Source organism: Dendrobates tinctorius, unplaced genomic scaffold, assembly GCF_039654945.1.
Source record: "Dendrobates tinctorius isolate UK_male_01 unplaced genomic scaffold, ASM3965494v1 ptg000388l, whole genome shotgun sequence".
NCBI classification, from domain to species: Eukaryota; Metazoa; Chordata; class Amphibia; order Anura; family Dendrobatidae; genus Dendrobates; species Dendrobates tinctorius.
Genome location: NW_027362054.1, coordinates 3,554,553 through 3,571,903, shown reverse-complemented (window position 1 = coordinate 3,571,903; position 17,351 = coordinate 3,554,553). Strand labels below are relative to the sequence as shown.

The 17,351-nt window shown below is 49.3% G+C and overlaps 1 protein-coding gene and 1 long non-coding RNA gene across 5 annotated transcripts in view; one reads left to right on the top strand and one right to left on the bottom strand.

Annotated features, from left to right (window-relative positions):
- Positions 1-256: 256 nt before the first annotated feature.
- Positions 257-7,015, bottom strand: LOC141076113 (uncharacterized). Its single transcript, XR_012227417.1, has 2 exons — positions 6,806-7,015; positions 257-2,782 (listed from the first exon to the last, which is right to left on the bottom strand). It is a non-coding gene; the product is annotated as an uncharacterized lncRNA (long non-coding RNA).
- Positions 2,977-17,351, top strand: part of KMT2D (lysine methyltransferase 2D) — a 305,115-nt gene continuing 290,740 nt past the window's right edge. For 2 of the 4 annotated variants that reach the window (XM_073563409.1, XM_073563408.1), the window contains exon 1: positions 7,125-7,507. The gene's annotated coding sequence lies outside the window, so the exon portion shown is untranslated. Of the gene's footprint in view, positions 3,017-7,124; positions 7,508-17,351 lie in introns of those variants that run through there. The other 2 variants (XM_073563406.1, XM_073563405.1) reach the window with 2 other exon arrangements.

Here is a 17,351-nt window from a genome sequence, read left to right as displayed (position 1 = left end):
TATGCTCTAATATTGTGGTATAATTTGACGGACTCTGCTTCTGCTGATCCCATTTTCCTCTTTAGAGTGGACCAACTGGGCCGTGGCACCCACCTAGGGCGAGCTGACCTAGTGAGGTACCACCCCCAATACAGGGAGCGTCAGGGGCAAGACCAAGGGGGTGAGCCACCACGACTGCTGCGACCAGACGGCCGGCTCAGGGGGACACTATGGGAGTGTCTGACGACCAGGGACAGGCAGGAAACAAGACAAGAGGTAAGTGCAAGGTATTTTCATTAAGATCTTCAGGATCACATTCAGTGCAAACATGAAAACAAGCAAAACGTGCAAGGTGCGCGCATGGGCACGCCCAGCACCATAGCATAGTATGTGCCAGGTGGCATACCTAGGTACAGGTAAAGGCACAATGGCATCAGACTCCGGACCGCTGGCAATGATCGACATGATCAAGGCATCAGGCTGCAGACATCAGCTCCGGACATCAGGCTGCAGTCATCCATCTTACGACCTCTGGCAGCGATCGGCAGGTTCCGGGCATCCGGCAGGCAAACCAGGGTTCAGGCAAGGAGGCACGTCAGATATCCAGGCATGGTGCGTGTTAGGGAACACGCCAAGGTCCAAGGCTAGGTGCATGTGTAGGGGACACGCCAGGGTTCACAAAACGAGACAGGGTGCGTGTGTACAGACACGCCAAAGCACAAGGTAACAAAGCAGAGTCCTGCGCGTGCAAAGAGGCACGCCAGGGTCAGGCGAGGCAGAGTCCTGCGCGTGCAGAGAGGCACGCCAGGGTCAGGCGAGGCAGAGTCCTGCACATGCAGAGAGGCACGCCAGGGTTCCAGGACAGGGTTAGGGCCTGTGCGTGCAAGAGGGCATGACAGGGGACACGGCAAAGCCTGCGTGCACTTTTAAAGAAGCACGGGGAGGTATGCCATGGGTAGGCGAGGCCTGTGCATGCTATAGAGAGCACGTAGAGCACAGTGCAGAAACAGCGTGAGGTGGGAGCACAGAGAGCACGGCTGGGGCACTGGCTAGCTGATCGGACTGCGGCACTGACAAACGGGTTAGGCTACTTTCACACATCAGGTTTTCGGCGTCAGGCGCCATCCGGCGTCGTGCCGGATCCGGCAAATGTTTTGTAAAACCTGATGTGCCGGATCCAGTTTTCTGCCGGATCCGTCTTGTTCTTGACAGACAAAACCGGATCCGTCTCATCCGTTTTTCGACGGATTACGCTGGATCTGGTTTTTAAAATTGACCCTTGTGGCCTTCCGAACGGGATTGGCTACTGGAAAACTATATATAGCATGTTCCTACAGCCCTTCTTTGACAGGTTGTAGTGGGCAGAGCTACTGAGCATGCTCAGACCAAAAAAAACGGATCCGGCCACCGGATCCGGCTTTCGCCGGATCAGGCGCATTGCGGCGCTCATAGGCTTTCATTGTGTGAAAAAGCCGGACGCTCCGGATCCGGCGTGTCCGGCTTTTTCGCCGGAGACAAAAAACGTTACAGTAGCCGTTTTTTCCAGACGCCGGATCGCGACACATTGCCGGATCCAGCGAAAACCGGATGAAACGCATGGCCATCCGGCGCGAATGCAAGTCAATGGGGGGGAAACCGGATCTGGCATTGCATTTCGCCGGATCCGGTTTCTGTCAAAAGCGCCGGATCGCGCCTGACGGCGAAAACCTGATGTGTGAAAGAGGCCTAAGACTCCAGCGAACCCGACTGATGCATGGCAGGCGACACAGCTGTCACTGACCGACGAGCACGGCTGAGGCACAAGCAGGCGGGCATGGCTAGGGCAGGTACGGCTGAGGCACAAACAGGAGGCTAGGAAGGCCAGGCGCATGCAAAGAGCATACAAAGCAGCAAGGGAAGACCAGACAAGAAACCAGGCAGGGCTTAAGCAGAGTACAGAACCAGGAACGGAAGCATAGACAGAAACATGGAACAGGAACAGAGCTAGCAGCGGAGCGTAGGCCGAAGCCCAGAGCCGGGCCAAGGGAGAGCCTTGGGACTAGCCTAGAAACGTGCAAGAGAGCATAATAGGAAAGAATCTAGCAGCGGAGTGTAGGCCGAAGCCCAGAGCTGGGCCAAGGCAGAGCCTTGGGACTAGACATGGAAAAGAGCACAAAAGGAAAGAAAGGAGGGATGGTGCGTGTGCCAGGGAGCACTACAGAGCACCATAGGAGACAGCGAGGCAGAGCAAGCAAAGACAGAGACCATAGGGGGGGGGACAAGGCAGAGCATAGCAAAGGGAAGACATAGCAGAAACAGGCAAGGCAGAAAATAACAGGACTACAAGTCTAAGCAGGACAAGGACGAACATGGCACAACGGACAAACAAAAGACAAGGCATGGTACAAGAGACTGAGTACGAGCACAGAGCGTGTGCTGAGTCGCACAACAGCGCTAGGTGCAAGGGCACAGAATAGAGGGCGCGCCCCACAGACCATGCAGGGACACAATACTCAGGCCCTGAGCATAGGAAGGGGTGGTCTAATATAGGGCATAGCACCTCCTCTTCCGGGTCAGGACCAGGGGAGAACTTCCTAGTTCAGATGCTCCAGGATCACAGAGCGCAGTCATATGATCAGGGTTTCAGACATGACGAGATTATCACAGAACCAGACAGTGCAGGATCTTAGGAAACGTCACATGATCAAGGTTTCAGACATGATGAGATGATTGCAAAACCAGACAGTGCAGGAGCTTAGGAAACGTCACATGATCAAGGTTTCAGACATGACAAGATGATTGCAGGTCCAGACAGTGCAGGATCCTAGGAAAGGTCACATGATCAGAGTTTCAGACATGACGAGATGATTGCAGAACCAGACAGTGCAGGATCTTAGGAAAAGTCACATGATCAAGGTTTCAGACATGACGAGATGATTGCAGAACCAGACAGTGCAGGATACTAGGAAAGACACATGATCAGGGATTCTAGACATGACGAGAAGATCACAGAAGGCAAAGCAGAAAGGCAGGCATCTTGCAGCTCAGCAGACATGAGGTGAGTGTGCACACTGCTCTAGGGAACAAGCAGGATAGCAGACATGAGGTGCGCGTGCACACCACTCCAGGGTCCTGAGGCAAAACAGACATGGCGGACATAACAGACATGGCGAGCATGACATATAATGAGGGGGAGGCCTGTGCCCTAATACTGGGGTATAATGAGGGGGAGGCCTGTGCCCTAATACTGCGGTATAATGAGGGGGAGGCCTGTGCCCTAATACTGCGGTATAATGAGGGGGAGGCCTGTGCCCTAATACTGCGGTATAATGAGGGGGAGGCCTGTGCCCTAATACTGGGGTATAATGAGGGGGAGGCCTGTGCCATAATACTGGGGTATAATGAGGGGGAGGCCTGTGCCCTAATACTGGGGTATAATGAGGGGGAGGCCTGTGCCCTAATACTGGGGTATAATGAGGGGGAGGCCTGTGCCCTAATACTGGGGTATAATGAGGGGGAGGCCTGTGCCCTAATACTGGGGTATAATGAGGGGGAGGCCTGTGCCCTAATACTGGGGTATAATGAGGGGGAGGCCTGTGCCCTAATACTGGGGTATAATGAGGGGGAGGCCTGTGCCCTAATACTGGGGTATAATGAGGGGGAGGCCTGTGCCCTAATACTGGGGTATAATGAGGGGGAGGCCTGTGCCCTAATACTGGGGTATAATGAGGGGGAGGCCTGTGCCCTAATACTGGGGTATAATGAGGGGGAGGCCTGTGCCCTAATACTGGGGTATAATGAGGGGGAGGCCTGTGCCCTAATACTGGGGTATAATGAGGGGGAGGCCTGTGCCCTAATAAAGGGGTATAATGAGGGGGAGGCCTGTGCCCTAATAAAGGGGTATAATGAGGGGGAGGCCTGTGCCCTAATACTGGGGTATAATGAGGGGGAGGCCTGTGCCCTAATACTGGGGTATAATGAGGGGAGGCCTGTGCCCTAATACTGGGGTATAATGAGGGGGAGGCCTGTGCCCTAATACTGGGGTATAATGAGGGGGAGGCCTGTGCCCTAATACTGGGGTATGAGGGGAGGCCTGTGCCCTAATACTGGGGTATAATGAGGGAGAGGCCTTTGCCCTAATACTGGGGTATGAGGGGAGGCCTGTGCTCTAATACTGGGGTATAATGAGGGGAGGCCTTAGCTGTAATACTGGGGTATAATGAGGGGAGGCCTTAGCTCTAATACTGGGGTATAATGAGGGGAGGCCTGTGCCCTAATACTGGGGTATAATGAGGGGAGGCCTTAGCTCTAATACTGGGGTATAATGAGGGGGAGGCCTTAGCTCTAATACTGGGGTATAATGAGGGGAGGCCTGTGCCCTAATACTGGGGTATAATGAGGGGAGGCCTTAGCTCTAATACTGGGGTATAATGAGGGGGAGGCCTTAGCTCTAATACTGGGGTATAATGAGGGGGAGGCCTGTGCCCTAATACTGGGGTATAATGAGGGGGAGGCCTGTGCCCTAATACTGGGGTATAATGAGGGGGAGGCCTGTGCCCTAATACTGGGGTATAATGAGGGGGAGGCCTGTGCCCTAATACTGGGGTATAATGAGGGGGAGGCCTGTGCCCTAATACTGGGGTATAATGAGGGGGAGGCCTGTGCCCTAATACTGGGGTATAATGAGGGGGAGGCCTGTGCCCTAATACTGGGGTATAATGAGGGGGAGGCCTGTGCCCTAATACTGGGGTATAATGAGGGGGAGGCCTGTGCCCTAATACTGCGGTATAATGAGGGGGAGGCCTGTGCCCTAATACTGCGGTATAATGAGGGGGAGGCCTGTGCCCTAATACTGGGGTATAATGAGGGGGAGGCCTGTGCCATAATACTGGGGTATAATGAGGGGGAGGCCTGTGCCCTAATACTGGGGTATAATGAGGGGGAGGCCTGTGCCCTAATACTGGGGTATAATGAGGGGGAGGCCTGTGCCCTAATACTGGGGTATAATGAGGGGGAGGCCTGTGCCCTAATACTGGGGTATAATGAGGGGGAGGCCTGTGCCCTAATACTGGGGTATAATGAGGGGGAGGCCTTTGCCCTAATACTGCGGTATAATGAGGGGGAGGCCTTTGCCCTAATACTGGGGTATAATGAGGGGAGGCCTTAGCTGTAATACTGGGGTATAATGAGGGGAGGCCTTAGCTCTAATACTGGGGTATAATGAGGGGAGGCCTGTGCCCTAATACTGGGGTATAATGAGGGGAGGCCTTAGCTCTAATACTGGGGTATAATGAGGGGGAGGCCTTAGCTCTAATACTGGGGTATAATGAGGGGGAGGCCTGTGCCCTAATACTGGGGTATAATGAGGGGGAGGCCTGTGCTATAATACTGGGGTATAATGAGGGGGAGGCCTGTGCCCTAATACTGGGGTATAATGAGGGGGAGGCCTGTGCCCTAATACTGGGGTATAATGAGGGGGAGGCCTGTGCCCTAATACTGGTGTATAATGAGGGGGAGGCCTGTGCCCTAATACTGGTGTATAATGAGGGGGAGGCCTGTGCCCTAATACTGGGGTATAATGAGGGGGAGGCCTGTGCCCTAATACTGGGGTATAATGAGGGGGAGGCCTGTGCCCTAATACTGGGGTATAATGAGGGGGAGGCCTGTGCCCTAATACTGGGGTATAATGAGGGGGAGGCCTGTGCCCTAATACTGGGGTATAATGAGGGGGAGGCCTGTGCCCTAATACTGGGGTATAATGAGGGGGAGGCCTGTGCCCTAATACTGGGGTATAATGAGGGGGAGGCCTGTGCCCTAATACTGGGGTATAATGAGGGGGAGGCCTGTGCCCTAATACTAGGGTATAATGAGGGGGAGGCCTGTGCCCTAATACTGGGGTATAATGAGGGGGAGGCCTGTGCCCTAATAAAGGGGTATAATGAGGGGGAGGCCTGTGCCCTAATACTGGGGTATAATGAGGGGGAGGCCTGTGCCCTAATACTGGGGTATAATGAGGGGAGGCCTGTGCCCTAATACGTATAATGAGGGGGAGGCCTGTGCCCTAATACTGGGGTATAATGAGGGGGAGGCCTGTGCCCTAATACTGGGGTATAATGAGGGGGAGGCCTGTGCCCTAATACTGGGGTATAATGAGGGGGAGGCCTGTGCCCTAATACTGGGGTATGAGGGGAGGCCTGTGCCCTAATACTGGGGTATAATGAGGGGGAGGCCTTTGCCCTAATACTGGGGTATGAGGGGAGGCCTGTGCTCTAATACTGGGGTATAATGAGGGGAGGCCTTAGCTGTAATACTGGGGTATAATGAGGGGAGGCCTTAGCTCTAATACTGGGGTATAATGAGGGGAGGCCTGTGCCCTAATACTGGGGTATAATGAGGGGAGGCCTGTGCCCTAATACTGGGGTATAATGAGGGGAGGCCTTAGCTCTAATACTGGGGTATAATGAGGGGGAGGCCTTAGCTCTAATACTGGGGTATAATGAGGGGAGGCCTGTGCCCTAATACTGGGGTATAATGAGGGGAGGCCTTAGCTCTAATACTGGGGTATAATGAGGGGGAGGCCTGTGCCCTAATACTGGGGTATAATGAGGGGGAGGCCTGTGCTATAATACTGGGGTATAATGAGGGGGAGGCCTGTGCCCTAATACTGGGGTATAATGAGGGGGAGGCCTGTGCCCTAATACTGGGGTATAATGAGGGGGAGGCCTGTGCTCCTGTACTGTGGTAAAGCTGAGGACAGGGAGAGCCGCCCTTGCAGTCCGCCATCGTCCTCACACTTGTAGGACACCTGAAGGACTCGTCTGTGGAGAGCACACGCTTCTTTGTGTACCTGCCGCTCAGGTAGCTGCTCCACAGTGGCCGCCCGTCAGGTTGTGCACCGTACAGGCCTCAGTGTTATTGTTGTTATTTTTGTGGTGCTCGTCACCTCCCGCCCACCATTTTTGGACGGACACCGGCAGCCTCCCCTCTCTGTTTCCCACGTGCTTTGGCCCATTAGAGCCCGGCCGTGAAGCAGTTAATCCCCCGGCGGAAGCATCCTGTGCGGAGCCGCGTCACTGCACAGTCACATCCCGAGCGGTCGCGCGTATCCCTCCTCCTCCTCCGCTGCCGCAGCTCTAATAAAGACCCGGTGCTGGAAAAGAGCAACGAAATCCGCCAACCGGATACACCGACAAAGACATTGGCTCCACCCTCGCTGCCACCTTCCCCCTGCTTCCGGACTGTTTCCCCCTGTGTGTGCCGGGAGGGGGGGGCCTGCGGCCTGAGCGCTACGATCGGGGACATCCCGGCTCCACTGGACTATTTTATCTCCGGGCAAAGGAAAATGGCGACGGGATTGTGAACGACTGAGGATTAGGAGGAGGATATCACGACAGGAAGCGGACGGCGAGACCGGGTGGACGCAGCGGGACGGCAGAGCCGGGGCATGGAGTAGAGGAGGCCGGGGAGGCCGAAGCTGCGCTCTGGGGTTCCCCAGTCCCGGGCGGAGTGTCGGGTGACGGGGTGAGATGCTGCCCCGGCCACTGTAGAGGTGAGCGGCGGGAGAGCGGGTGGGAGTGTGCGGCGCCGCGCTGCCTCTTTGTGCGCCCCGGCCTGTGCGTGCGGCCCGTCCGCTGCCCACGTCAGTACAATGCCCGGTGCTGGGGGGCGCAGTGCCAGGGCTGCCGCCGGCCTCTGTGCGCCATTTATTCTCCTCCATGTCACAAGTTTCCCAATTCTCTTTCTTCTTCCACATTTGGTGACTTCCAGCCCTGGGGGCGCAGCGGGCACATCCCGGGGGGCAGCCACTGGTGGCACATCTGTCCTCGCCCTCCCTGGTGAGCAGGTACCGGGTCTCCTGGCGCCATGGCCGTGCCCCTTACCTGGCGGACAGCTTTGTGTGGCGGAGGTGCCATGTGCTGGGCATGGGCCGCTCTGGTGTTCGCCACATGTTGGAGACAACTTTGCCCCAATGTAACTTTCTTGTTGAGGCATCATATCCTTGGTAGATGGTAACCCCGCCCCACAGCGGGCAGAGGAGGCGTACGGCAGGCGCCCCTTCAGGTGTCAGGGGACTGATCTGTGTATTTGTAGAAGGCAGAGACGTGCCGGTATCATCACCAGGACCTGTAGGTGGGATCCAGTACTGGCGCCCACTCGATAACCATGCCGATCCTATACGATGCGTAGGGGGCATCATGTCACCTATGGAACCGATGAGTAAACCTACTGAGGCGGCACAGAGCTTCCGGCCCGGTGGGCTGCTCCGCCAGCTCTTGGCATATGTGGTCTTCGCACCACGAGGTGATATTAGGCTGGCACAGAGCAGCAGGGCCTCCCTGGCACCGGTGCACCCCTTTAGTTTTGTGTTATGGTGCCGTGCAGTGGGCTGTGCTACAGGGTATCTGTGACTGAGCCTCATACTGTTAATGTGAACAGGGCTTTGTGGAAGGAGCTGCCCCCATTTTCTGGCAGAATTCGTTACTTCTGAAAGCCAGACCCCTTCTGACTGACACTTGCAGTGTCGATAATGAGGCCGTGTGGCTCCAGACTGGGGTCAGACCCGCAGGCGACAAATGGTCCAATTTTCCACTACTATTGTCATGTGCAATAGTTTCCCAGGTTAATAATAGCAAAACTTGGATGTGATCTGCTTGATCTGTATGGAATACATATTTTATTTTTTGCACCCCCATAGCCTTGAATGCACACCAAGCCTCCCGATGGGCAGGGAAACGCGGTGAGAGAACTACAGCTAATGAGAAGTCTTTGGTTTTTCTCACTCTATGTTCTAACAGACCAATGTTAGTAAATATATCCGCTCTGTTACCTACTCTCAGACCTAGCTCATTGTATCGGGGCGTAACGGGGAGAGTTAGGGACAGCCACCAACGAGCAGGCGCCGGGTATCCTATATTGGGGTGCCGTCCTCCGGTCAGCCAGTATCCGCTCAGGCACAGGATAAGGAACGGCAGAATATTGCGGTCTGGTTTTTAGTGTATAAATCATTGATAAAAGGGAAGAAGGACATGTTGTATATCTTCAGGCTTTCTATAATGAAACGGATGTCCTCCATCTTTATAATTTCATTATTGTATGTCCAGGTTACACAGCTAATGGTGTGTGTATGTATATGTGTGTGTATATATATATATATATATATATATATATATATATATATATATATATATATATATATATAAAATTATTTCACACACTACTTCTGTGCTCTATAGTGGATAGATACTTGTTCAATCATTTGTGTTGTTACAAAGTAAGGTAAGTTTAAGGCTGCAGATGGCGGCCATACTTTCTACTGGTCATCGCTGTGTCTTCCCATAAGCCATCATGACATTTCTTTTATGATGGGTGGTGATCTCGAATCAGTGACCGCTAGTTGTAAAAGTGCATCAGCTGTAAACACATGACACGTAAGGACTAAGACTTTAATTTCATAGGGTTTTTTTTCAGATCACACCTGGTCGTTTCAGCATCCCTTGTAATGATTGTTGCCCTTCACTGTCACATCCAGAGCCATTAGCTCAGTGACCGGCAGCTGCGTTGGTCTATAGGTGAACTTTTCACATGTAGAATTATGTCAGTAGCATTGTTTATCTGTGCCAACCCTATTTTCTTGACTCTATTGACTGTTGTATAAGGCAAGGAGTAGGGAGCTCTCGGCATTCACATGGACTCTATGAATCAAAGCGGACTGCTGCTAACCCTGGTGTCATGAATAGGATGGCCAGCTACCGGCTTCTTCCTGCACCGCACACCTGACAGAAGGAAGGCTCATTGCTGACTTTGATTTTAATAAGATTGTTTAAAAAAAAAATGGGAATGTAAAAATGAGTCCGAATACCCTACGAATCATTGCTATGGATAGCGTAGTCTGATTTTAGTACACAAGGTCAGCGCTCTGCTATGGAACATGCTTTCATTAGTGATTCTCAGCCTTGGGTGTTCTTTGCCTGGTAGTTGCTTTCTTCATATGTTTAGAGTCTTGTTACTCATTGTCTCACTTTTTTTTTTTTTTTTTTTTCAACACTGTTCAGTGTAAACCAAGAGTGCTAATTTGCTTTTTGCACCGCGCTCGCTAAAAGTAGAAAAAAAAAAAAAATTGCAGGGGCATAGCTTAAAAATTGATGGCTATGTGCGTACCTGCAGAAATGCAACATACCCCCCCCCCCCCATTCACCAAATATATTCAATGTTCTCTTTATAAAGGAATGTCCACATGTCCTACTTGCTGCAGAGCTGCAATAGAAATTTCTGTAGCTTAGGAAGTCACTCCTAAGCCATGTTACCGTGAAGCGTAAATGGTGTGTATTATTTATTTATTTTTTTTATATATATATACAGAAAATCTGCTCCATTTAACAAGTTAAAAATGGATGTGATTTCATGAAAACTCTTGCACACTGAGCATTTTAAGAATTGTGCATTTTTGCCCCCTTATGGTTTGTATGGGGTACCAGAAAAATGGATATGGAAGTGAAACTGTGGTGTGTGGTTTTATTTATTTATTTTTTCCCGCTGAACGCATTAAAAAAAAAAAAGTTGCTTCGAGTCTGCACAAAGAAAAAGTGAATGAGAACATGGAGAACAAATTAAAATGCAATCAGATTGCTATTGTCTATTTTGGAGTATATACCTTGTGGAAAAAGCACAGCGATTTCCCAGCAATGTGTGTTGTGTGTGTGTGTGTGTGTGTGTGTGTGTGTGTGTGTGTGTTTTTTGCATGAACACTAACTTAGCAATTTTATATTTTACATTAATTATTTCAGGCTTCCAGTAAATCTACGTGCAAAATGTATGGAGACCCCCCCCCCCCCCAACCCGGTATCATGACTGAAAATTGCCAGTAGCCTCGGTGTGCCTGCCCCCAGTAGCATCAGTGTGCCATTCAGGTGCTTGTCTGTATTTAGCATTAGGATAGGAGAAGCTTTGTAAAGGATTTATCCATCCGTGAAAAATACTGATGGTAAAAAAGGACACCAGGACCAGGCACTTGACCCAAAGATCCCAAACACTGACACCGGTGCCCTCTTGTCATGTATGTGTCTTCAGCACAGATGTGTGTGGCCTAAGCCCGTGTGCCCACAATGAGTTTTTGATGCTGCATATTTTTTGCTGCTTCATGCATTCTCAGTTTCAGCAAAGTAGATGGTATTTTAACAAAAACGTCGTGGTTTTTTTTTTTTTTTTTTTTGTAAACTGGCCTTAAAATCCACACGTCAATTTGTCTTGCAGGAACTCTTTATTTGCCGATTCTTCACATAGACTTGTATTAGATGCGGAAAATTCACAGGTAAAACATCCTCCGCACATGACTATATTTATAATGTTTGATCAGATACATGGAACTCTCAAAAACAAAGCTTTATTTAAAACATGACATGCTAAAACAAAGTCAAAAACATAACACACAAAAAAAGTAACCCAATGTGCAAAAATCAAATATGCTACTAACCGTCAAGAACTACAGCGTGGTCTACTTCTCAGTTTAGTGTCTGAGCAGTGTCATTACAGTAAAATGCACATGTTGAGGGTTTTCTAGCAGAATTTCTGTGAATGGGGTTGTTTCAGATGAATAGGACTTTCTACAACTACCTCTGCTGTAAATACACATGAACGCCTCCAGAAATGTAAATACATGGTGGCTGCTGGTTTTGTATTGTAACTAAATGGCTATTTTCTGCTACCGGTTACCGCTTACCATATAGTTTTCTCTTAAACAATTAATTGACCTAATGTAGATGGCTTTTTTTCCCATGGATATCTGAAAGTACTTATCCCTTTAATAGCAGCTCACTGACAGCTATACCGATGTGTTCTCAATGGGGACATTGGGTCAGACGCTGCCAGATGCCGCTAGGGAAAACTTATCTCCCTGGATAATAGGCATGACTATTCTCTTCGTTCAGACATCAGACTGTCCTAATGATATTTACTATAATGTGTAGCTACCCTTTTAAGGTTGTGCTCTTGTTAAGGTACTGTCACACTTAGGCTGGGGTCACACTAACCGACGCAAAATACGGTCAGTATTTTACATGCATAATACGGATGAATGGCCCCTAAACAGTGCTCCGTATGTCATCCGTAATCAAGGTGTGGTCGCGTATTTTGCGCATGTCTGCATCCGTATGTAATCCGTATGGCATCCGTATTGCAAGATTTTCTCGCAGGCGTGCAAAATGGACATATAATGGAGCCCTATGACAGGGTTTCTAACAGAAACGAAAGAATAGATAGAATACATATATATGTGTGTATATATCTATTCTTTCGTTTCTTTACTAAACCTGTCAGTATGAGTTTACTGTATAGCGCACTGAATTGCCGGCATTGCTAAAAGACACCTGGTGCGTATTTCTCGCAAGTCACATGTGTGGTCCGTGTGTAATCCGTATTTTTTGCGCACCCATAGATTTGCATCGGCGTACTGCTGCGATTGGCACGGACCGTAGAATACGGATGAGAAATATACGGCTGGTGCGAGGGACCCCATAGAGAATCATTGGTCTGTGTCTAATGCGTGCTTTTAGCGCCTCTCACTCGGCCATATTCCTCGCCAGTGTGACCCCGGCCTAAGCGATGCACCAGCGATCCCGACCAGCGATATGACGCGGTCAGGATCGCTGGTGCATCGCTAAGTGGTCGCTAGTGAGCTGCCACACAGGCAGATCTCACCAGTGACATCGCAGGGGTCGGGGGTCGCAACTTACCTGTCACACTAGGCGATCCTGACGTCACAAAAACAGTGACGTTATAGCGATATTGCTAGCGATACTGCTTAGTGTGACAGGCCCTTTAGTCTTCTAATGGAGGATACCTTGGGAGAATTTTCTGATATTCACCTCAAGCCAAAGGCTCTGACCTACAGTGTACGGATAGTGTTAACAGAGCCTAAAGGCCCCGGTACATTTATCGATGCACCAGCGATCCCGACCACGATATGACGCGGTCAGGATCGCTGGTGCATCACTAAATGGTCGCTAGTGAGCTGCCAAACAGGCAGATCTCACCAGCGATACAGCAGCGGTCGTAGTCGCCTGTCAGACGCGGCGAGGGTGACGTCTTCCGCCCGCGTCAATGGCTCGCTCGTCGGCGCCAGCAGGAAGCCGACGACGAGAAATGGACCAGGCCGATCTCGCGCGATCAGCGATAGCCAGCGGGGAGCCGGTTGGAGGTGTCACATGTAGCGATATTGCAAAATTGGTGATGCTTTAGCGATATCACTATGTGTAAAGGGCCCTTAAGATGACTGTCAAACAGGTATCTCTCCTGGCTGACTAGTAAACGGCAGACTAGCTTGGGTCACCGGTTAGAGAATACGCCGTCGTTAAGCCCCCTCCATGCACTTTACACTAATGACCATTTCGACAGGTTAGTCTGACAGGGTAAGGCTACATGCCCACGATCAGGAATAGCAGCATTTTGGACACAGTGTATTTTTGTTGTTTCCAAAACTGCGTTCTACAAGGGTAACAGGAGAAAATGGACCCACAAAAATTGTCAATTCTCCCGAGTATGCTGATGCCTCGTGGGGGGGGGGGGGGGCACTGGGCGCAGGGCTTGGAAGGGAAGCAGTGACCTTTTGGAATGCAGACTTTGATGGAATGGTCTGTGGGTGTCATGTCGTGTTTGTAGAGCCCCTTATATGCCTAATCGGTGGAAACCCTCACAAATGACTCTATATTGGAATTGGTCTAGTGTTTTCCTGGTATGTGAATTTCATAATGTGGTGGCATATACCGTACATAAATTGTATAGTGTTCATCATGTTGGCATACATGCATTGTGTCATGTACGTCAGGTTGGCATACGTGAGTTGTGTAAGGCCGGTTTCACATTAGCGTTCGACTGAGCTGCGGAAGGCTGCGTACTTCCTCCATTAAGCTCTGCCTACTTCTGCGTGCGTCCTGCGTACCTATCTTTAATATTGGGTGCGCAGGACATGCGGACGTATGCAGATGCGTCACTGACGTGCCCGCCGAACGCACAAACGCAACATGTTGCGTTTCTGTGCGTTCAGTGGGCACGTCAAAACGACACATCCGCATGTCCTGCATACCCATTGTTAAAGATAGGTACGCAGGACGCACGCAGAAGTAGGCGGAGCTTAATGGAGGAAGTACGCAGCCCTCCGCAGCTCAGCGGAACGTTAATGTGAACCTAGCCTTAGTCAGAAATTAATTTAGTAGTCCATGGATGTGTGGTACAATTTGAAGTATTATTATTATTATTATTATTATTATTATTATTATTATTATTATTATTATTATTAGTTTGTTGGGGCAGGTGTCTCATGGTCCAATGGTGTCCTTGTGTATCCCCCTATGTAACATGCTTAGGCTACTTTCACATTAGCGTTTTTTAGCGCAGCTCTTCGTGCGCACTAGAAACGCATGCAAAAAATGCATCATGCGTTTTGCATGCGTTTGCATTTTTTAGGCACATTCGTTTTAACCATTTTCTATCCATGTTAACTCTTAAAATAAGCTGTAATGCGTTATTTTGTCGCATTCCGTGCGCATGCGTCTTTTTTACACCGTTGGACGGACCCAAAAATGCAACAGGTTGCGTCTGGTGTGCCTAGGCTCACACCTTAAAAAAAAAAAGCATGCACACGAAAACGCATACGAACGCGTGCAAGCGCTAGACCATGCACACGCCATGTAAAACATGGGTGCGCGTGACGCATGGACGTGCACGATGCGTTGTGCAAAAAAACGCTAATGTGAAACCAGCCCTAGCACCTTTTTTGCGACCCCCCCCCCCCCTTTTTTTTTTTTTTTTTCTTTGAGGTTTGAATGACCTCACCGACTAAATGGCCTGGTACGATACGAGCACCTTCAGTTCCGGAAGTGCTGAGGCCCGCTTCTTCCTGACTGCCATATATTAGGGCCTCAATCACTACCTCCTGGAACTGAAGGCACCTCGTACCTGTCTGGCCTGCACATCGTAACAGCATGTAAGCGTTGCACATTGCCATCTGTACGATGTGCACGGCCAGCTTCTTGTACCTCACCTTGGCTCTTCTTATGTCACTGTACGGCTGGAGGACGTGTTCCTGTTGTGCCCAAGTACACAGACTTGTTTGCAGACCTATGTAGCTGTACCTTGTACAGCAATGGGGGTGCTGCCATCACCATGTATGGTGGTCAAAAAAAAAGGACATCCCCCTATTGTCATTGTATTTGAGCGCCAGCATGTTGTCGCTACGTTTGGGTTTTCTTCTCTCCCTTTCTGAACAGCTGCCCAATTAGCGTGTTAAGTAGGCCTTTATGATTTTTGTGGACAGTACAGCAGGTAGCAGTACCTCACGAAGAGAGGGACTTGAACAGTGGGCTGCTAATATAAAAGTTATCTACATAAAGGTGATAACCTTGATCCAGCAGTGGGTGCACCAAATCCCACACAATTTTCCTGCTCACTCCCTGGACAGGGGCACATTCAGAGGGTTCAATCCAGATGTTCTTCCCATCATAAACTCTGAACCTGTGGGTGTACCTCAAACATTTTGATCAAGAAGGGGTTGTCCTAGTAGTGGACAACCCCTTTCATTCCATACCTGGCCCTTTTACTGGACAGGTATTGTATACCTCAGTAAACTTGTTGCTGAAGTGATCAATGACCATTATCATTGTAATGCAAAAATTTGTGGATGCCCTCAAAACGTCTACGGGTCATAAGCCCCATGCGGAACACTGGAGGGTTATACAAAACGTCAGCACTTCAATATTGCCGAAGTTCTGGCTTCCAAAGATTGGTGTTCAAATTAGTCTTTCCACCATGAGGTATACAAAATCCTCAGAAAAAGGGGATGTTAACGTGGCGTGTTTTTTTTTTTTTTTTTTTTTTTTTTTTCCCCCCCCCACAAAACCTGCTATCTTGGTAGTAAAAAAGCAGATTTTTCTTTGTTTTTGTCGTGTTTTTCTTTCCTGTGTTTTTGTCTCTTGTGAATGTTGATAAAGTTTAGTGGCAAAAAAAAAATTCAACTTCATCAGGTTTTGGTATGCATGAAAAACGCAGCAAAACCTGATACCTGCATCTCCCCCCCCCCCCCCCCATCCATTCCTTTCAATGGGTGAAAAATGCTTAACTCCTTAACGGCTGCCGATATGCCTTTTAACAGCGGCAGTTAAAGGTACTTATTCCTCAGCGCCGCTTTTTAATGGCACTGAGAAAGCGTCAGAAAATCTCCGGGGTCTTGGCTACATGGTTCGGTTTTTACCGTCTCTAGTGTTACGATCGCCATTCATTGAATAACGGTGACTGCAAAATAAAGTCCGGTTTCCCTATTTACAGTGCCTTGCGAAAATATTCAGCCCCCTGGAACTTTTCAACCTTTTCCCACATGTCATGCTTCAAACATAAAGACACCAAATGTAAATATTTGGTGAAGAATCAATAACAAGTGGGACACAATTGTGTGCAATAGATTCGGCCCCTTTAACTTAATACTTTGTTGCGCCACCTTTTGCTGCGATTACAGCTGCAAGTCGCTTGGGGTATGTCTATCAGTTTTATGCATCGAGAGACTGAAATTCTTGCCCATTCTTTCTTGGAAAACAGCTTGAGCTCAGTGAGGTTGGATGGAGATCGTTTGTGAACAGCAGTTTTCAGCTCTTTCCACAGATTCTCGATTGGATTCAGGTCTGGACTTTGACTTGGCCATTCTAACACCTGGATACGTTTATTTGTGAACCATTCCATTGTAGATTTTGCTTTATGTTTTGGATCATTGTTGGAAGACAAATCTCCGTCCCAGTATCCGGTCTTTTGCAGACTCCAACAGGTTTTCTTCAAGAATGGTCCTGGATTTGGCTCCATCCATCTTCCCATCAAATTTAACCATCTTCCCTGTCCCTGCTGAAGAAAAGCAGGCCCAAACCATGATGCTGCCACCACCATGTTTGACGGTGGGGATGGTGTGTTCAGGGTGATGAGTTGTGTTGCCTTTACGCCAAACATATTGTTTGGCATTGTTGCCAAAAAGTTATATATAACATGTTTTATCATATAGTATAATTAAATAAGGATATAGATATCGTGCTCCTGGTGGTGCGCATGCGCGCTCTGTGTCCTGATGGATCTATAACGTAGCCACCCCCGATGAAGGAAAAAATCCGAAACGTGGGACGTGGTGACCCTCAAAGGTATATGAATTAATTCCTTGTATTCCTCTGTAGCACTGCACTTTATGTAAAAGTCACTATGACACTTTCTGCGTAGCAATGAGAGCCAAATGATTTCTGGTTGTTCTTATGCACATGCACGCTGCACTTTATATTGACTACTGAGTCATTGGTTTCATTATTTGTTTTTCTGCACTTGCACATTGCACTTTTTATCGCAGTAAAATAAGTGATTTATGTTGAGATGTA